The sequence below is a fragment of the Sphaeramia orbicularis genome, chromosome 1 (assembly GCF_902148855.1).
Source record: "Sphaeramia orbicularis chromosome 1, fSphaOr1.1, whole genome shotgun sequence".
Classification (NCBI taxonomy): Eukaryota; Metazoa; Chordata; class Actinopteri; order Kurtiformes; family Apogonidae; genus Sphaeramia; species Sphaeramia orbicularis.
The window spans coordinates 23,483,474-23,506,238 of NC_043957.1; the positions used below are offsets into that span (position 1 = coordinate 23,483,474).

General features: G+C 37.1%; 1 protein-coding gene across 2 annotated transcripts in view; it reads right to left on the reverse strand.

The window, feature by feature from the left end:
• Window positions 1-20,220, reverse strand: part of fhdc1 (FH2 domain containing 1) — a 50,459-nt gene extending 30,239 nt beyond the window's left edge. The window contains exon 1 of one of the 2 annotated variants that reach the window (XM_030130145.1): window positions 20,092-20,220. The gene's annotated coding sequence lies outside the window, so the exon portion shown is untranslated. Of the gene's footprint in view, window positions 1-5,165; window positions 5,436-20,091 lie in introns of those variants that run through there. The other variant, XM_030130221.1, reaches the window with a different exon arrangement.
• Window positions 20,221-22,765: the final 2,545 nt, after the last annotated feature.

Below are 22,765 nucleotides of genomic sequence, written 5' to 3' on the forward strand. Positions count from 1 at the left end.
TAATCATTTGTTCCTTGTGCCAATATCAACATCTCCTGAAAATTTCATCTAAATCCATCCATAACTTTTTGAGGTATCTTGCTACCAGACAAACAAACAGACAAACCCTGATGAAAACATAACCTCCTTGGCGGAGATAATAATTAACATAGAAATAGATTCTGCTAATGTCAAAAGGCAACCAACTCAAAGCCCAAAACATACTCCAACACGGACATAAGCACATGAGCACACACGTCTTACAAACTGAACCTCTGAAATGAACCTGTGACAACTAAGGCTAGGTCAAACTACAAAGAAAACTCAGTAAAGGGTTAAACGGTCCACCACCTCACTGACTACTTTCATCTCTGTCCAGTCTCGTTTTCTCTGGAGAGTCAGCTTCTTTAAAACTGTATGTGTACTCACCTCGAGGTAGCTCCCAGTTTTCCTGCCTGTACTGCATGTTAATCCTGTCTCCCGACAGAAATCTGCTCCGTCCAGAGTGGTGTTTCAAAATGCATGAGGTGAAAACCAACCGACAAAGCTGTAACCAACATCATTTGCCTAATGTGATTTATAGAGGAGGAAACACACCTGTCAGCAACACTATACAGACCTGCCCCGAGGGCGACACAGCAGGTTGTTTGAGACCATTTCCAGATTCCTCACATCCACCTGCTGCCATGAATGAACACAGATTGCGGGTTTCCACCTCTGACCCCGAGGCATTCCCACTGCTATCACTCTTCATTACAGACAAGGAGCACCACACCCTGCGCCATTAGTGACTGATAGGTAATGCGGCCTAAATCAACACAGGTCAAAGTTAAACTGAAGATCTTTTGTGACACTGAGGCTGGGACCCCTCCCAAGTGAAAGGATGGATTTGTGGTAGAGGTTTTACTGGGATGACATGAGTCTTAAGATGTGGCTTGCATTGGATCTCAACACAGTAATCCAGCTACGAAAGGTTTTCGATCGTCTAACTGTACTGTACAGTGGTGGAAAAACGATTTTCTTCCCCAATGCATTTGTGGTATTTTGCTTTAAGAATCACTCTTAAGTCACTGAACTCTGCCAAGTATTGTTCCATTCTCCAAACCCACATTCTCCGTTCTGCACACGCTCTGTTCCATCGAGGTTAAAACTGGATGTTTCCGCAAAATAATGAAACACATCCAGGACATGACATGTTGAAACTGTTAAGTCTTGAATTTCATCATTTTTGTTGTTAACAATAAACACACAAAAAAAATTTATTCAATTAGTTGCATTTGTTTGTGTCTGACTGATGCAGCCACACCTTTCGGAACACAAAAAAGATTTTTCTGGAAATATTCCATGATAATATCTGAAATTGTGTAAACTTTAAAGGGTGTCCACTACTGTATATCATGACTGTTTTGCAGGTTTGTAAAAGCCCAATATCCTATAAGAACGTGTTGTGGTTTTCTTTCATTTATTACCTTGTAAAGTAATTCACACAGACGTCTGGTTTCATGTACTACTTTTCCTACCTTTCTTAAAAACTGAAGAGATTTTAACTGGAGGTAACTGTTAATAAGGAGCTACCAAGTCCAAAACAAATAAAATCCACTCTCATTCACCAATGCGTACTGCTGAAGGTCAAGGCGCCACCACATCTATAATAATCCCCTGTTGCTAACTTCCAGTTCAATTTCCTGAGGGGCAGTGGGTCTCCTGCAGAGCTGAGGTCTTTCACTCACACTGTTGGGGCAAAGAGGCGCGTTCACAAGGGATTTGGCCAATCCTGCTCCCTCATCATTACCATGGGAATGCTCGTTAGCAGCGAGCAGTTTTACGTAGGTCACAGCAGGTTGTCACTGTTGGACCTGTTTGTTTTTGATCCCCCTGACCATCATAATCTCTCCTTGTCCAAATGGTGTTGCGGGAACTGCCACTGATGGAATTCTAGATGATTATTTTCCTGCTCAAATTTACAACAGTGTAAATGACCAAAAATAGACACTGTCTCAATCTATATCTATACTGACACACATTATTTTGCATAAGTTCATACTGATAAGAGACAGAAAACGCATTATTTCAAAAGGACTTTCCAAGATAGAGCTGGTTATGCCCACATCCACGATGCTGACCAAGGGGCAAGGACATCAACTCCAAAACAAAGCCAACGTGAAACTATCTTAAAGTTGTAATACCACTGATGACCAGTGGGGGGTGGCTCCAAAAAGCCCTGGATCCTACAGACTCGGGTTAAACTTCTCTCCAAAAAGATAAAGTCTAAGCCGAATTTTTTCCCCTATAGGTACTCTGGGATGTAAAAAGTCTTGTGGTGGTCCATCTTTATTTATTTTTTTTATTCAGAGTTTTTCATGAACAAGATCTGTGGTTGAATAAAAGACATCAGCTGTTCTGGGCTTTGATTGACAGGTGTGACTGACAGACACATTACCTGACAGACAGTTATATGCAGTTGTGATTAATGGGTTAAAGTAACAATACTGTAAAATGACTGTGTGTTTGGTAAAGTTCACCTTTTACTGAGTCTGGCATTTATAGCATTGGCTCTGACCCCTAGGGTTCCTGCAGCCCCATCCCTTTTGTCCAAATACAGTCACTTTGACCGACATGTCCCAGTTACAAACTAAAACCACAGTTTGGAAAGCAGGGGTGATGAGTTCTTTTGTCCACTAGTTATACACAGTCTATGATGGTGATTATCTGGAGTTGTCTATTTTGATAAATCAACCCCAGAATTGAAGTTTTACCACCTAAACTCTCATCTAAACTGAACTAGATTCCATGACCTAACAACAGTAGTGCCACCATATAGAGTGTATACCATTATGTAAAAACATGCTTAACCAACTAGCAGACCCACAAGCTGAATCATCTCCAGTATTCCACAAGTCCCAGTTTTGTGTTGGTGGAAAAGATATGGCTGCATAATGTCGATAAACTTGTACAAACAGCAGCCAAGGAAGCTGGAACATAAACTTAACTTAGTGCTTAGTTTGTTTTTAAGCTACTTTTGCAATGACATGCTACTTTATTTGTGTACATGTTGTAATTTCCACCTTACATGAAACAGGACAGGGAGAGAAAGCACACATTAAATTCTAATAAAACTGAAGTGAAGTCAAATGAACATGATTTGAGACAATGATGCCCTGTCAAAATCACAAAAGTACATGCATAGTCTTTGTAAAAGTTACATTACAACCCATGGTGTACATAAACAGTACTCTATACTTCCTACTTTCTGTTCCTGTATAGATTTAACACTACTGACATAAAAAGAACTGATACTATATGAAATAAAGTGTTGAAATACATTTAACTTATGAATAAATACAAATTGATTAAATACTCACTGCTACATTTAGCTTGTTAGTAGGGTAGTTTTAACATCTTTTCTCAATAGAGATATTTGATTTGTGTTTAATTTATAGATTATTCAAGCATTTTTTACTTCTTAATTCACATCAGCGATAACATTAGTTTCTTTATTTGCTCCATTTTTCCTCCACTAAGCTGAAAATATTCTAATAATATCCAACAGTATACACTTAAGCACACACTATTTTTTTTTTTTTTCTGAGTGACAATAATAGCATCTGAAATGAGAATATTTACATTCTAACAGATGGTGGCAGCTCAGTGTGCTGTTTCTAAACTAAAAAGAACATTATGTTCATTCAAAAGCTTATCTCTGATATCTATGTCTTTTTAACAAAAGGAAACACAATAGCACTGTACAATCAGCACTAACACACATACAGTAAAAACACACACACCAGATACACTGTCCAGGGTACTGCTGCCCAGAAACCAAGACAAAAGGCCTGTGCTGCCAAAAAAGTCCCCTTTTCATACACACTGAATATGAAATAACACCCTCTAGGTGCATGAAGAAAACACAGGGATAACATTTTGTGGTTCTACAGCTCTTCATTGGGATGCAGCAGCAGGTCCGCTGATGTATTCAAGGCATATGAAGGCGTATAACTCTGTTCTGTTTCATTAATCATACAAACCCTGCCCTTCTACTCATAAGTACAAGGCAATTTACAGTAAGTGTACAATAAGTCAAACGTGTTACAGATGTGCTGACAGTGTCCTTTGTAAAAATAGCTCAGTTCACAGCATGTTACCCAGACTAAATGTGCTCATATTACTCACGAAATATCAAATATCTGGTCTATCTAACTGCGTGCCATTTATCACCTCATATTTCTGGTTGTGTAATCCACCACATGCTGCTGGGAAACAATGTGAACAAGAAACCTATTATTCAGGAAATCCTGGATTTATCAAATATTTCCGATGCCTGAGTGCTCGGTACCTTCATGTCTGTATTTTCAGAGTGAACCCTGGCAGGACCTGACAGAGTTAATTATTCATGTCCACATGAATAAAGTAACCTCTCCTCCAATCCAACTCCTGCTGTCGTGTGCACAAACGCTCAGAGATGACCCAGAGGCATGTTACCTCTGTAAAGTTATGCTTTTGTGAAAGATTTATAACTTAAGAAGCAACATGTTCATGATGTGCAAAGCAAATATAAGTTATGCATTCTCTAGAACAGGGCTGTCAAACATATGGCCCGTGGGCCAAAACCAGCCCCCCAAAGGGTCCAGTCCGGCCCATGGGATGAAATGAAAAAACTACATTGAAGATACTAAGAATAAAGGATGTTAAAATCATTTTAGTGGGACATAGCATACAATAAAAACATAACCTATGAATAATGAGGGGTCAATAATGAGGGTTTTTAGTGTGAAAAAAGGAAAATTACACAATGAAAATGTTTACATTTACAAACTATCCTTTCACAAAAAATGTGACCAGTGAAATTTCTTAACAAATAAAGTGGAATTTTACCAACATTCTGCTTGTTACTAAATGTTTTGTGTATTTGTAGATTCACTGTGATGCGTAAGCCGTAATACACACGTGTAAATGAGAGGCTGAGGTGTAATACGGTTAAAATTACACGAAAACAAGGAGAACATTTTTTGAGTTATTATTTATAGGCTATTACGATATTATTTTACTAGTGTGGCCCACTTGAGATCATATTGGGTTGAATGCGGCACCTGAACTAAAATGGGCTTGACACTCTGCTCTAGAATGTAGATATTCAACCATGTGCATATTTAATACAAATAAACGTAACTTTCTCCTGTTATAATCACCTTTAAATGATCGCTGAGTTTCCAGCTTCACTTCTCCTGACTCAAAGCGAACAGGATCTGAATTCCAGATGAGCAACATCAATGAACATGTCAGTTTTCTGCCACAAGCTGTCGAATCAGATAAGCCTTATCACAAGAGACGTCTTTATTCTCCACTGAGTCCACACTCCCCTCTTAGCTGAACTGCTGCTCAGAGTCTCGGACATTTCTTTGACTGACACTGTGCTCAGTCTTAGAAGTATCCCTGTAACAGCCTGTGGTACACCCAGATCATAGACAGACAAATCTGCTGCCCGTACAGACTACTAACCTCTGAAACAAACAGTTATGTGTGATACAAAGGGCTCTGCTCAAAGGCTTAACGTGGTTTGAACATAGTGAAACCCTTTCCTCAAATCTGCAAAATCGGTTTTGAGGAGATTATCATATGGTGTTATTTGTTGAGAGTAAAGAATAAATTCCTGATGAGGGCAAAGTACAGTACAGCACATGGCACCTCATAACTTCAGAAACAAAACCTTTCTATGGCTCTTTTCCATGCTACTGTAGGTCAGCAGGTGATGATCTGCACTAACATGTTTTATTTATTTTCATTTCAGGTCATCATTGTAAATGAGAACTGGATCTCCATTAACCTACCTGGTAAAATAAAGGTTAAATAAATAAAACATTTCACCATTTTACACTGAAAAAATTGGGGGTGTTATTTACTTAGGAAAACTTAGGAAAGTATTTGCACTTAGAATTATAAGTAAATTCTACAAGGGCAATCATCAAGTAGACTTTAATTGCAGATATATGTTTATTTTACCAGAAAACCAAAGGTAATTTACTGATGATTATTAATATGATCACTGAATTTTACTTTCTCTTTCTTTGTAAGTTTTACTTAGACTGTGATGGCTTCAAACTGAAAAATGCTAATGCTAATGCACCTAAAGCTAATGGCTTTTCAAGGTAATTTTTAAATACTGGGATGTTTTGGTAGAGCAAAGTTATGGGAGAGTGAACATTGGTCGCACTTCTTGGATTCCAATTCAACAGACGCTTATGAAAACGCAGTGGTATTTACTTTCATTAAACGTGTGTAAAACAGCATAGACTGTATGACAGCAGATAGACCGTTCAGTCATGGTGTCAAACTGAAATACTCCTTCCACCCAGTTCACTCAGATACTCCCCCCTATAGGCAGAACATGAGTCACAGAACTACAGAACACAGAACACAAACTTGCTTTTAATGAATATTTACAACTTGCAAGGTAGTAAACCGTCACATGACTCAGTGACATCGTAAACTACGCGAGTCACATGACTCGGCACAAACTGCCCCCATTAGTGTGTCTCACTACAATACTTTTTTCTAACTTTTATTAATGGACAATATATAAGTAACATTTACACAACATTGTACATATTTTTTCTGCAGTTTAAATTGCCTATTAAAACTTACCTGGTATTTCTAGGTTCATGTGCACTGACTATAACCTTTGAATATTATGTGAAAATACATAATAGAACTTACTCTGTCCATGCAGTTTATCTATTACACGAATGGCATATTTAGTTTTACTTGAATAATTCCAGTTCTCATTGATACTGACAATTAGAAAATAAAAATTGTGACAGTTACCCTAATAAACATTACTACACCAAAAAATCTTTTTTTTCAGTGTAACATGCATTCCTTAGTGACACCATGACTCATAAAAGACTTGGTCCTTTTTAAAGCAACGTCCTCGAAAACAGATTAAAAAACAAGTGACGACCTGCTTGGATCATTTCATCGGCTCTTAATGTACTCAGGTGTTCTTAAGCTGCAATTACTTCCAACTAAAATCAGTCCCCAGTGTTCCTCCTCTGCTGTGGCTCAACACTGGCCCACAATTTATAAATGCTGCTATAAATAGATGCCAATCTCTGTTCCGTCTCTGCATCAAAGTCTCATTCAGTGACAGTGGAGCTGAGGAAGTGACAGTAATGTCTTTTTAATTCACAAAGCTATACCATAATTATTCGCCTTTCCACTTCTATAAAGAGCAGGAAATTTATTGTCAGTGATCTTCTCACGTACTTTTTTTACACAAGTTGTCAGTAAGAGAATAAAGATAGCCTTTTATTCTTTTTTCTTGTTTTGTCAATGAGATTGAACCTAGGATTGAACCAAAAGTGAGTTTCTGGGTCATGTAGGGGGCTCTAATCAAAAAGTACAAAACAGCTATTTGGGACATGTAAAGATTTGATTCATGATCCTGTCAAATAATCAAGGCTTTGTTTATTAGATCCGGTTTAATGAGTCTGTAAACTAGTTGCTGTCATCTAATGATTATGCTTCTTATCCAGCAAATGTAGGTTATCAGCTGAAAACTGGCTGGGAATACATTTAAGACCTGGTTTTAGGAGCTGGAAATAGAGTAAGTGTTACAACATGCTATGATTAAAATGTCCTTATTTTATAGTTAAAGATAAAGGAAACACCAGAATCTGAAAATATAACCCTCCCTTCTGCAGCTCTCTCCTCTCAGTCCAACTCAAAAGGCTAAATATAAAGACAGACCACCTGAAAAGTAAAGACACTGGTACATATTTTCTAATTATTTATGGTTTTTAGAACAGTTAGAACAGTGACATGTCCAAAAAATAGGACCAATGGCCCTGTAGCTTACCGGCCAAATTAAAAGCTTTGGGAAATGTATCCAGATGCCATTTATTATCGCCCAGTTATGTGTATTTATTATATTACAGAAATAGCCCATGTTTTGGTCATATTCCAATCAGATCTGTAAAAAATTCAAATACCAACTTGATATCATTGATACTTACTGATTTATTGGATCAATCCACTTCCTATCTCTTATAATGGGAAAATTTTTCAAAGTCGCACCAAATCCAGAATCAGATCCAGATTGAAATAATTGCAATACCTTGTGTTGACATCATCGTAAAGACGCTGTATACCAAGTTTGAAGTCAATCAGAACTGTAGTTTTGTAGAAGAAGACGATTGAAATGTTTTCCCCATAAGAACCCACGTTAAATTTTCCGTATGTTTCCGGATCCAGAAGAAGATCCTGATCAGCATGTGGACATTATGTTTATGTTCAGGGCTGGACTGTAGAAATTTACACTGGATATCATTTATATTTTCTGAGTTATTGCATCGATCCACTTCTTATCGGTTATAATGGGGAAATTTTTCAAAGTGGCACCAAATCCAGAATCAGATCCGGATCCAAATAATTTCACTAACTTTTGTTGACATCACCATAAAGAAGCTGTATAGCAAGGTTGAAGTCAATCGGAATTGTAGTTTGGAAGAAGAAGACGATTGAAATTTTTGTAACGGATGACAGACGACGCCGCCGGATGCTGCATGCCGACAATAGCTTACAGTCTGTTGGCCGGTAAGCTAAAAAGTGGTTCTTTGGCCGTGGAAGGGGTGAATGGAAGGGGTAAAATGAGCATGGGGCATGGGGTCAGAGTAAATGGAGCCCTGTTGTGGTAAATAACCTAAGGTTGTAATTGCGTAACATAAAACCTTCTTATTTAACAACTAACCTACTCTCTTTTACTGAGTCCTGTTTTTAGGAATACAAAGTGCATTCTTTTGTCCTTTGCTGTCAAATGTATGTTGGTGCATGTTTTTTGATGAGGGAGGTACTAACTAGATGTTATCAATAAAACTGGACAACTTCTCTGCCCGAATAAAATGAAATACCATTTTCTTTCTGAAAACGACACTTTTTTTTTTTTTTTTTAAATCACCGTGTATTGTGTCCTATTGTTTTATGCATATTTATGGTACTTGACTAACCTGTTTCTATCTTATAATTCAATCATGCTTTTAGATGTAAAGCACTTTGGTCTTCTTCATGTTGTTGTAAAGTGCTATATAAATAAACTTTGATTGACTGATTGATATGAAAAATCTCACCACTGAAGGTTCTGCTACTTTTGTTTTTTGCTCAATATATGAACAAACAGAACTTTACCAACAGGGAGTGGATGTGGCGTTCATATACTGACTCTTGGAGGGCTGGACTTGAATACAGTTTGGTATTTGAACATTCACTTCTTCTTTTTTTTTTTTTTTTTTTTTTTATTAAACAGCGGCAAGTAATAAGGTACTAACACAGAAGGTAACAGTGGACAATTCAGCTTATGCTGGCTTTTGTTACTCCATTCAAACTAATGCAAATATTTAGCAAAACTGACACTGTATGATTCTCCATGTTTGGGCTTCTCATGAACACATTAATGGCATGTTAGGCCATAAAAAGTAAAAATAAATAAATAAAAGGTTTGTGTGTATTCATGTAGACAGAAAACGATGGTGTCTCACCCAATTTTGTTCATGTCTTTTCTGTGTTTATGTCATGAAGCTGCATCAAATCCAGGCGTATAAACCAGTGTATGACCTGCAGTAGATGGATATCAGCACCGATACCTTTGGCAGACGGACTGGACCAAAGTTATGAACACATCCACAACTAGGGGTGTGTATTAGCAAGAATCTGGTGATACCATACAAATTACAATACAAGGATCACAATACAATATATCATGATACGATATATCGCGATATACTGTTAAAAAGGCAATTTCTGGAGGGGTTTTGGTTCTTTTTTAAAAGATTATTTCCTGGAAGAATGGAATTACACCAGAAATATGCACAAATACTAAAGACATTTTCATTTGATCACAACAGTATCTAATGCTATATCACAAAATTTTCCTCTGTTAAAACTTAAATTATGTTTAACAGACATTACAGTTTAAGATCCTGCTCAAATATTCATATACAGTCTACTCTCGTTATACCGCCAACTTCCGTTCACGGCCAAATTGGCGGTATAGCGAAAATGGCGTTACAACGGGTTGCGTCCATAATGTGCATGTCTTTATTATATGATGTCTATGCTGCCTCCGTTAACCCATTCTAATTGCGTTTCTTGATTCTGTTATGTTTTAAGGGATCATTTAAAGTGGGGAAACATTTTAAGCATTATTGTACTGTGTCGGGAAATGACACCCCATCATCTTGAGGCTTTGGCTTAACCCCACGTCCTCTTCCCGACATCCTGACCTACTGAGTGTTCTGCGATAAATGAACGGTGGCCGTTCCGTAGACCTACTCGTAGCTTGTCGCAATCAGCGTCTGGCGCGTTTGTTTCAGTGCATTGTTAAAATTTATGTGTACTCGATGGCAATCGCGCTGGCAGTATAACGGTCGGGAAATCAATGGTATAAGTGTTGTTTGTGCATGGAACTGGGCTGGAGGATGGCGATAGGTGGAAATGGCGGTATAACGGTGGGCGGTTTAACGAGAGTAGACTGTACTATTAGTTCATAGCTAACATCATAACATTATTTTTGTGCAGTCTCAACAAAGGAACTAACATCTGCCTCTCTCAGACAGTAAAAAGCGCTTTTAGGATGCTTCAAATAACCATTATTTAATAAAACAGTGTTAAATAATTATAAATAAAATATAAACAAAAACAAAAATGAACCTGCACCGTATCTGCATTTGAATAAACACCTAAAAATATTGATACAGTAATTTTTCATATCGATACAGTATTGTGAAATGAAATATTGTGATATATCGCAGAACTGATATTTTCTAACACCCCTATCCACAACATGTAAACCAGGGGTGTCAAACTCAGATCCTCAAGGGCTGGTATCCTGCATGTTTTAGATGTTTCCCTCTTCCAACACACCTGATTCAAATGATAAGCCTATCATCCAGCTCTGCAGAAGCCTGATAACGACCGTCAGGTGTGCTGGAAGAGGGAAACATCTAAAACATGCAGGATACCGGCCCTCGAGGATCTGAGTTTGACACCCGTGATGTAAACAATACACTTCCACAATTAGAGGTTGACTGATATGGGTTTTTCTAAGGCCGATGCCGATTTGTAAAAATGTAGTCAGCCTATGGCCGATATCTACAGCCAATTTTTGAGGCCAATTTTTTTTTTTTAAAGCATATTGACCGTAAAATACAACAGAAACACTCAGATAATTAATATTTTTATGCAGGAACATAAATGAAATTATTAATACACATACACTAGTACTCTTTTAACATTTATTGAACTTCAAGTACTGCCCACACAGGTGCCTGATCAAATATCTTAGAACATTTTTACTACTGATTAAACATCGCCTTTCAAAAAAAAAAAAAAAAAACAATTGAGGCCAATATTGGAAAAAAATCAATATATTGGCCTGATATATTGGCTGGTTGATATATTTGTCTACCTCCATCCACAATCACAACCAACACTGATATTTCAAACTGAACTTATTGTTGCTTTTTCACCTTCATGACAGATTAAAGCCTCTGCGTCTACTAAGTTAAGTATTATCCACAGTTTCAATTCCAACAAAAACTATGATTTGTTGGAGCATTTGTCTCAGTTTGTAGTCATTTTTGCGCTGTCTTGTGTACTGAGATATTTGGTAAATTGAAGGTTATGTGGACAGTTTTATTAAAAAACAGAAATGGAAAAATATCCATATTAGTGTGGAATGGGCACAAGTTACACAAGGAGTGGTGCATCCCATTACACACAACCTATATTTCTTAAGATGGGAGGATCGTCTATTCTGTTTATAGGGATCCTGTAAAATCTGTCTGCAGTAAAACGATTTGGTTCATTCGCTTTGACCTGCAGAAATTTGTGTAAAATGTTCATTTTAAATGTCTGGAGTAACTTTAACTATGTATGGGTGGCCCTGCAGGGTTAAGAGCTACATTTATTTCCATTAACTGTATTCGGAAACTCCTGAAAATATGTTGTGTCCATACTGTCTACAATGAAATACACATCAAACTGTATTTTAATATCAATGCTTTCTTTTGTGACTTGTATTTTCCACTGTGTTCTAAATGTGCCTTATTTTGAATTGTATTAATACTAACACAACAATCCTTGATAAATCTATATGGGACACAGGGTTACTGAAAGGAAGCTTCAAGGCAGTCAAAGTGTATTAAATACTGTATCAAACTGCTGATTAGCAAATGCATCATCACTTTCTGTTAAGGAAATTATTGATGATACATATTGAAATTAAAAGCTGCGCTGCCAAAACACTACACTGTCACAAATCACACAGCGTAGCAGCTTACGTCAGCTCTAAATCACAGGGCCAGAGTACAGAGCAATATATATTTAATACTGCGCTTCCATGGCCAAGAACTGCCTGATCAACAATTCAGTAGAGATGCAACGTAACAAAAATTGAGCTTCAGCGGCGAAAGCTATGAACCTGTCCATAAACGGCAGTCCACTCCCTCTGCTTCCCTTTAGCACAAACACCTGCAGAGTCAGAGAAGTAAGGATTTTTTTAAAGACTGTGTGCAGATACAGTAAAGTAGCCCCCAACACAGCAGCTTATGGTAAATCTGCTAATAACAGCCTGTGTCTGAAATGAGGTTTTCAGACTTTAGAGATTAAAGCTGCCAGTTTGCAGAGCACGCGAGCCTGTTCTGACAATGACTGTTTAAACAAGCTTCAGACGGGTTCAGCTAAGACTAATATGAATGACTGTCCCACCTGTAACACAGGTTAGGCGGAGCCTGTTGACTAACCTGTAACTGACTCTTACATCCAAGAGGATAACCTGCGCAAATCTGACTCAAACAAACCAGAAATCTGAGTTTATCCTTTTCACAGCTGACCTCGCAGGAAAACGCTGGGATGTCTAAATCATCAAAATAAACAGCAGGTTATTTATACAGCTTATAAAACACAGATAATACTCCACTCATTAACACACATTCATCACTCAAACTTTCTTAAAGGACAATTTCAACTACTTCATTGGCATATAAAACTGTTGTTCGACTTACATAAAACTAGTAACAACAATTTAAAGATATTTTCTCAAATAGTGACCCGGGCCTTTATTTACCTCAGCTGTAGAGGGTACCAGGCCTTTATTTTTAGGTTTGTATTAGACACAGGCCTCAATCTCTTAAATCCTCTGTTTAATAACTAGAATAGACATAATTAGATGCTGACTTTTCTAAAATAAGTTTTTCTAAATACAACACTTCCATTGCCATTTCAAAATAAAAGCCCTCCAGCATCTCAGTGGATAGAATGTATTTATTACTTCAAGTTTTTATTGTGAAAGTGTTGTCTTCCTGCAGTAAACTGTAAATTTGTAAAACTAGCACACACCTGCAGTGACTGAAATCGGACATCACCTCAGATGGGTAATCTAGAGCAAAAATGTTGAGCACAGCTGAATTATATTGTTTACTGTATTAAAGTGGTGAACAGTGTGTTTCACTGATAGCACATTTGATGACAGGCACCAGATGTTTATCCTGTATTTGAGGAACTGGTTTTTACCCCTTGGCAACTTCAGGCCAAAGGGGTATTATAATCATTTTGTCATCTGTCCGTCCATCCATCTGTCCATTCAATAACGTAACCATATAATCTGAAGAATGCACTGACATATCTGCACCCAATTTATACTGTGGATGCATCTTAGCATGGAGCAGAAGCCTACTGAAAATAGGTGACCGTGACCTATTTTTTCAAGGTCAAATGGTGACATGTCCTTTCAACGACGAAACTGCATTATCTGAAGAATGCATTGAGATATCCACACCAAATTTACTCAAAGACAATCTAATGTGAATTATAGGGCAGTAACTTTGAACAGAATATTACACTACATTTGGCTGAGGTGCATTAAAAGTGCACAGCACGGCGATGTTATATTTATTTGTTTGTCAACCTCAGCTTTGGCCATTATTATAGACCTGGCTTGTAATTGGCTCCTGGATTTATTTCAGGAAATTCTTTATTTTATCAATCATTTAACCTCTTTATTTAGGAAGAAATCAATGGTACAAGTGCAAAAATTTGCTACTTTTCTCTATATTTGTAATAAAGTTTGGATTTGTGGTGGCCCACAACGTAACTTGTGGGCATTTTCATCTAATTCCTTCTATTTTCAATGGTAATTAAAATAATTTAGCCTAAAAACAATAAGGCTGTGTATCGACGTAAAAATAATGTGATGATATGCATGATGGTAATAAATTAAATCTCATTTATTAAACATCTCCTACTAAAATGAATGCACTACATTCATGAAACCAAAGTGCTGCAGTGTCCAAATTTAGTATGAATCTTAACCAAATTTACAGAAAATCCGCAAAAAAGATGTAGTATTTTATAAAGACACTTTTGACCTGAACTCAGAATTTGTTAGTTTGTCAAAGTCTCATTGAATCATTTGTTTTTGCAGCGTTCCTTGTTGTTTCAGAAACTGCTGTTGTTTCAGTTTCTAGGTAATCATTCATAATTTTATGTATTACTTTAAGGAACATTGCAGTTTTCTCATATCTCCTGATAGTTTGAGATTTTTTTCACATTCTCTTGGTTTCAACTACACAAATTAAAAACAGCTAAATGGAAATGCACAGACTGTAAGGTTGGAATGGACAGGTCAAAATGGCTGAAAATCAATTAAAAACAGCCTGACTGTATACTGTTGATTGTTGTTGTGTACTGTTTTACAATACAGTGACACAAAATGTAATATGATACTCAACTATAATGATCATTACAAACATAAATTAAAATAGGATCATAGGATTATAATATATGTTCTTGCAAATAAGCCAAACATTTTTAATAAAACAAGAGTAGAAAAATACATATGAGTCAAAACAAGTTAATCAGCATCACAAAAGGTACAAAAATAAGGTAATTTTTTTTTTTTTTTTTTAAATCCCAGGCCACTATTTCTATTTTATTACTTGCTCTATAGACTCAGAGAATTCGGCCATCAAACAACAGGCTCAAAAATACAAGACCACTGATAATTTTGTTACTGTCAGACATTTTTCCACACTGTGTTTTGTACATAAAGTAGTGAAAGTTTATTTCCTGTTTATTAAATTCTTTGAAAACTGAGCTTAACATTATTACAGAAAGCTAATGCACATCTAAATGAGTCTAATACTAAAACTGCTAATCAGTTTCTTTATGCAAGCCTGCAACTAGAACGACGATCACATATCGCACTTACGAAACAAATAATGAACTAGCACTTTCCAGAAACACATTACACATCAGTTTAAAGAGCAAACCCTGACTCTGCTAATAAAAAATACAAAGGCATTACACTGAGAGAAAAGGTAAACCAGGTGAAACAAAACCCACTGAGGAGAGGTAACGATGAGAAGGAGGGATGAGACAGGACAGGATACCCCATCTGCACGGCTATGGATCAAACCTTTGCTTTGAATGTGCTCTGTTTGTTCTTTTGTTAACAGGTGATCGGTGTCTGGCCTGCAGCACAACACTGCGTCTGCATCACCTCTGGCTCTCGGCTCCAATTGTTACTTCAGCAATCTGAGCCTCCTGCCAAGACGAGCTTTAGGCAAATCTTCCTGTAGCTCTCTGCTCCACAGTCCTGCCTCGTGTGGCTTCAAACCACCACAGAGGATTACACATTAATCTTAACACGGACCCATTTTTGACGGTGAAAACAAAAGGTACGACGCCGTGAAAACCTGGTTTTAAACCAACAACGTCTGAATACAGTCAGAGGCGACAAATAAAGCAGGCGTTTATGTCACCATAGAGACCATGCAGGGAAACATGGAGATAAAGCAAACATGTTTACCTGGCAGTGGGGAAAAGTGTTTGCCCAAGGGTACAGAGGCACAGCAGGCTTCATTAGAATACAGTTTAATACCTGCAAAACACTAGTTACAGGCTGCGTATGCACACAGATCATATTACAGACTCTCACAAAAAAACAACAGTAACTATTGAGCTATGTTCATAAATCCCCAAAACAATATTTATACAGGCAAGATACAACGGAAGGAATACTGTGTTGTTGTTGTTTTTTAGACATTAATAAGTGTTTACTACAATGATATTCCTTTTGCTAGTGTTGTCTTTATATTTAATCTTAATTGGGACTTTTTTTTTCTTGAGTAGACAATTTTAGACAACAGATTGTGTAAATTATGTGGTTGTAGCTACATGGACATCAAATTTGGAATATGACCATCATTGTTTTGTTTTTTAGAGCCAGAAGTGACCACCTTTGGACAAGAAGGTGGAGCCAAGGAAGAGGTGAAACTCACCTGGCTAATGCTAATGCTAATGCTAAACCCGACCTAACATCTGCTGAACAGGACATGTAATGCTAAAACACAACCAAGGAATTTCTCATACTTGATAGATTATGATAATAGGTGGTATTTAGAGCTACTAAAATTAATTAGCTACTTATCAACAACTATTTTGATGATCTATAATTAATTTGGACTTTACGAAAAAAAAAAAAAAGGGCTAAATTCTAGATTTACAGCTTGAATTTTTTTTTTTGCTTTCTTCCCTCCTCAGTGACACTAAACAATGACAGAGATATTTTAGTATGCCATCTTTGGCTTTAAAAACACATTTCCTAAATTTTTGACACCAAAAAATTTTATCAAAAGTATAGCTGGCAGATTAACTGACAATGAAAATAATCATTAGTTGCAACCATATTTGTTGTGTTTGATAACGGTAATGTCTTTTAGTGTATAAAAACAGGACATTAGCTCTAGTTTGCCTTATTAACAGACCAACTAACAAACATTTAGCAAAGTCAGAGACGTGTTGACAAAAGATACAGGAGTCTAATCTTCAGGTGTAAACATGTCATGGCCTTGGAGTCTTTGAAAGTCGACCAGAGTGTCATCTGTTTAATGGAGTCGTATGGGAGAAGTGACAAACTCCCCAGAATAAACAACTATTTTCTTAAATTTATTTGGTTCCATAACAATCACATGACATCTGTGATTGGAATGTCCCGATCCGATCTAAAGGTTGATGTCAGCTGCCAAAGTTTACTAGCAGGACTACAACAAAACCTGGTAATGCTGCATCAACTCAACGACCAGCGGAGTTGCATAAACAGATACGCAGTGGTGATTTTAGTGAATCCTGCGGCTCTGTCTGTGTTTGTGTACACTGCCATATACAGGTGGGACATATGTATTACATCGTTTTAACCCAGTTTTCCCGTTTCCACCTGGACGCTGATATTTCTTGAAACAATACGTCTATGGATGTGAAACTTTTAGAATCCGCAAAAGAAAAATACCATGAGTGTTGTCATCTGGACGTAGCCTAAACACATGAGTTTAGTGCCAGCTGGTCTAATTAGCAGGTTATATAACAGACCAGTAGCTAAGCTAGTCTAACAAGCCGGGGACTATGGCTAAAAAAAACTCTAAAAACAATAAAAACATTTGTCAGCATTAACTAACACCCTTTCTAAACTAATAACAGTCTCTGTCAACTATGTCCATGATAATAGTAACAATATATGAATTTCTGTAAAGGTTTTATGGTTGAATTTTCCATGAGTCCTTCAGTTTCTTACACTCCTCTACACCTGCAGCAGTGATACTAGATATATTCAGCTAAAAATGATTTTAGCTAATGTCAGTTATTCAGTTTTCAGCACAAAACAGATTCCAACACAAACTTCATATCAGCAACAAGTAGCTATTAAATTTATATATAAAAATTTAATTGCTACAAACTTCAATAAATATTTATGAGAGAATCCTTTCGTATTTTTACTAGTTTAATTTCTTAACTACAATAAAAATGCTTGGAAGTAAAAAAACAAAGAAAAAAAATAAAACAATCTTTCATTCAATTAACAGAAGCTGCTGTTAATTAAACCTTTCACACCAGACATTAGTATTAAGTTAAATGTAAATTATCTTACTAGCTATTGAGAGCATAAATTTGTAACAGGCTGTAAATATGTGTATTGATGTTGTAAAGTCGGGGTCTATGCCTCAAGTGGCCATTTGAGGAACTGCAGGTTTTGGACTTCATTTTTCACTTGTTTATGAAGAGATTTAATTGTGAGAGTTTAAGACATGACTGGAATACTTCAAATTTCTACCTCTTCTCTTTTCTCTCTGTCTTTTTTTTTTTTAATTATTATTTAACGTTTTTTTCATTTTGTCATTCTACAATTTTGTTCAAAAGACAAGGGCAGATTTTTAGGCAATAAAGAAGTCTGGAGTTGGTCCAAGTTGGCAGTGACTATTCAGCCCCTCCCTGCTCCCACACAAATAAATCAAGCCCCCCAATATCTTCCTCCTCAGTATGACGTCAGAGAATTGAGTTTTCCATGTTACTCTTTGCCTCCACAGCAACCGGGGTGACACCGCCCTCCCCCCTGACCTGACCCACGGAGAAACTCTTTTTTTCCACAGGGGCATTGTTCCCAACACTTGAATGGATTGCCCTCTAATTCATCTCAGCATGTATAATCGTGTACAAAAGCCAAGGAAGCCAGGGTTTGAACAAAACCAACAGGCGCACAGTTATAAAGACAAACATGTTGAACTAAAAAGTTGGGGTTGGGAAGGTTAGGAGTTCTGTCAGGACCCCACAACAACTGCATCATTACTTATAGAAAATGAGGTTGGACATCGAAACAAAAAATCATGAGTAACACAAAAACCTGAACTTTAATTTACTTCATGTTAGTGTTGCTATTTGAAAGGATGTTTTAAGCCTAAAAACTTTAAGGATAATGATTCTAGATCATTATTGCTAAATAGAGCAGCCTGATTATGCTGTTATATTATTTTGCAGGAGACTATATGCAACATTTCAACAGTTTACTTAACCTCCCTTAGATCCACCAGGTTACCAGAGGCCCAGTTTAGGGTTAGGTTTAGTATTATATTTGAGCCAAGATTACACCTCACACAAAATAGAAGACATGAAAACAAATAACATGCATGTTACACTTAAGTCTTCTGTATAAACCTAGTTTAGGGTTAGGATTAACTACAGTTAGGGGTCCCAGGAAAGGGCAGAAAGATCTTAAAAGATGAATTAATTCAAAAAGTAAGTTGTTTTGCTTAAATGTGGATGAACTGTCACATCCACTCCACATAATCTGAAAATCATTGACTTTTTCCCCCTTTCTTTCACGAGGTTTCCAATAAAACCCACAGATACATATGCTGATGAAATGATACTAACTCTGTAGATGAAATATCCCGGTGAAGTATTTGCAAACTTGCACCGTTGTCTTCTTTGGTCCATATTAAAAATGTAAGTCAATACAACTGTTGCACATCATTGCACTGCAAACATTGTTTTATATGACTTCAGCAGAGATATGATATTACAAAATAAATAGGATGCTGTAAATAATCTGTGCTACAGTAGACATCATGACAGTATGTTGTTATTTCTTCTTGTCCCTGGTCTGTATTAATGCTCTGTGATAACAGGACTCTTGGAAATGATGAAATACAACACAATGCTTGCAAAGTGACAATGAAAAGCTAATTATCTTTGGAAAAAATACCAATTCAGCTGCATATGCATGGCACTTATTTAACTTTTTACCTGTGCACTATGTTATACTAGTCCACTTCTGGTATGAAACCTTGGATAAAGTGAATTTCTAATTGTTGTTTTTGTCACAAACACAAAAACAATAGAGGCCTTAAACTGTTGTTCCAGTATTAAAACATACAGTAAATTGTAAATGACTGCTGGATATTGAATGTTTTGGGGGAAAAAATGGGTAAAAGAACTTAGTCACAGCATATTTTCTAACCTTTATAGTCAAAATAATAATAATAAAAAAGTCCAGGTGGCTGGTTTTAGGCTTAGGGGTAAAAGGGTTAAACTCCCCTGAATATTCTGGGATGCATTAGGACGGAGCTGCATTGCAGGACACCGTCTAAAGGTTGTATCTGTTAAAAACAAAGCAGCTTCGTGGAGCAGATATGAGCCAGCCTCCACAGTTACGGTACACTGACTGTCCACGGCAGGTCGGTCCATCCGCGGACACGCACCGGTGATGCTGCGGTACCGGCCGGTTCCACTCACCTTTACGCGGATGACAGGACTCGTCGGGACGCGTAAATCCGCTCCGACGCCGTTGGACTTTTCAGAGGAGAAAACCTGCGCGTTCGTTCCAGTTCCGGATAGGCGGGCCGAGGCTGCCGTCCTGGCCGAGCTGCGGTGCAAACAGTGCGGACAGTCGGAGGCAGCGGCGGCGGCGGCGGCGTGGACAGACTCCTGCAACCTGATTGGTCCAGGTGGAACAGGCGCGGTCACACGGGCCGCGCGCGCCACATGCGGCTTGTGACCACTGGTGCAATCACATGGAAGTAACCCACGAAGAAGAAGAGCAGGTGGAGGCACATCAGGCCCAGGACAGGGATTATGTAATAGACAGGGACGGACTAATGGTCATGTTTACATCAGACTGTAGCTTTAAGGTGTTTTATGTTTCATTTATATATGTGCTTGTTAGTGGAGATAGTAGATATTTTAGTTAGACTTTTAATTTCAACTTACAAATAGATAGATAGATAGATAGATAGATAGATAGATAGATAGATAGATAGATAGATAGATAGATAGATAGATAGATAGATAGATAGATAGAAATGAATGAATGAATGAATGAATGGTTTGCATAGTAATCACCACACAGTATAACAACCACAACTAGGGCCCCGAGCCCCTAATAAACACAAAACCCAAAAAAGCAATGGGCTAGAAGCATCAGACTGTAGATTTAAGGTATTTTATATTTCATTTATCTATGTGCTTATTAGTGGAGGTAATAGATATTTTAGTTAGATTTTTAATTTCAACTTACAAATAGATAGATAGATAGATAGATAGATAGATAGATAGATAGATAGATAGATAGACAGACAGACGACAGACAGACAGTAAGTAAGTAATAAGAATATAAACTTGCTTATGCACTCAACGCTAAAAAAAAAAAAAAAAAAAAAAAAAAGAATTAAACCTAAATAAAAGTTGATGAATCCATCCTGTATTTTGGATGAGGAGGTGTTGTGATGGGTCGTCGGGGGGGGGGGGGGGGGGGGGGGGGGGGGGGGTTGGGTTAAAAATGGGATAAAAATATAACACTGCAGGTTTGTATTGTGGTTACAGTAGAATTCATGATTTTGTGCAAAATTGATGAGAAAGGTATAAGCCATCTTTTACATTTCAATAATAACAGTAATAGATTTTTTTTCCACTTGTATACAAATCCAGAATAACATACTGTATAATTTTCCTTTGTGGATAAAAGTATATTTACTAGTATCAGCTAGGAGCTCTGGCACCTGGACCAAACCATTTCTGAAATAAGGAGGGGGGATGTGGGGGTCAGAGGCTGACTGGATTATATTATTTTGGCCCAAATAAAACCAAACTGATGTAAAAAAAAAAAAAAAAAAAAAAAAAAAAAGACAGACAGACAGACAGACAGACAGACAGACAGATAGATAGATAGATAGATAGATAGATAGATAGATAGATAGATAGATAGATAGATAGATAGATAGATAGATAGATAGATAGATAGATAGATAGATAGATAGATAGATCAAACCACCGCATTCATTCACCAACTTCATTTTTGTAAGAAAACATCAGTGCAGCTAGAATTTTACACAACAGACATTCATATGACAATGGCATACAGTGATGTTCTAAGGCTCTTACTAAAAAAGTCCAAATAAACTAGTGCCAGTGAGTAAATTCATTGCATGCCGTCTTGAGAAATCTGATATTTAAGTTTATGTGTCGCCTGAATCATTTAGAAAATACTATAATTTTATTGTTGGCTAATCTTGCATATAGTGCTGTTCGTTACACATCTCAGTTCTGGAAACACTGGTATGACTGCCTCTTGAAAGTATAGTTGTTTTTTTATTGTGTTTGTATTTATCCATTTGCTTTTTAGTGTATACCATGAGTCTGTAAAAAAACTTTATCTATCTATCTATCTATCTATCTATCTATCTATCTATCTATCTATCTATCTATCTATCTATCTATCTATCTATCTATCTATCTATCTATCTATCTATCTATCTATCTATCTATCTTAAAATTTGTAATAACCCTCAATGCACCCTAATTAAAACAAATAAACAATCAGAATGTAGATGTGTATGTGTAATATCACATCACCATTGTTCAGCACAGACAGAAACAATACGTACAATATCCAAAACCCTGTCTTTGGAGCCTTGGTTTGAGTGGAAAAAAAAAAAAAAACTACCCACAAACAATCTTTAACTGAAAAACAATGGTAGCCGCCTCAGGAAGAGCCACAGAGGAAGGATTGCTCTTCTAGGATGAACAGATATTTGGAAAAACAATGAAAATAAAGGATATCTAAGTGTCTTGTACAACACAAGGAATAAACATTTCATCACAATGACAGCAGCTGGGAATCAAACCATCAACCTTCCAGTTTAAAGACAGTCCACTCTTGGTCCTGAACTGTAACTTCTGCCTTATCAAGTACTGATAAATAACATACACTATTGCTCTTCTTCAGTACAGTGTGTTGTTGAGTGGATGTACCTGCAGATGAAACACTTGACTGAGTCTGTGATCATCATCCTTTAAGTTTTACAGTGGGATTAAGCAGATCCTGTCAAATGTATACCTGTGGGTGTGGTGCCTTTATCATGATGAAAACCTGAAAGAGGGGATCATCCGCCGGCACCTGGACTTGAGTAAA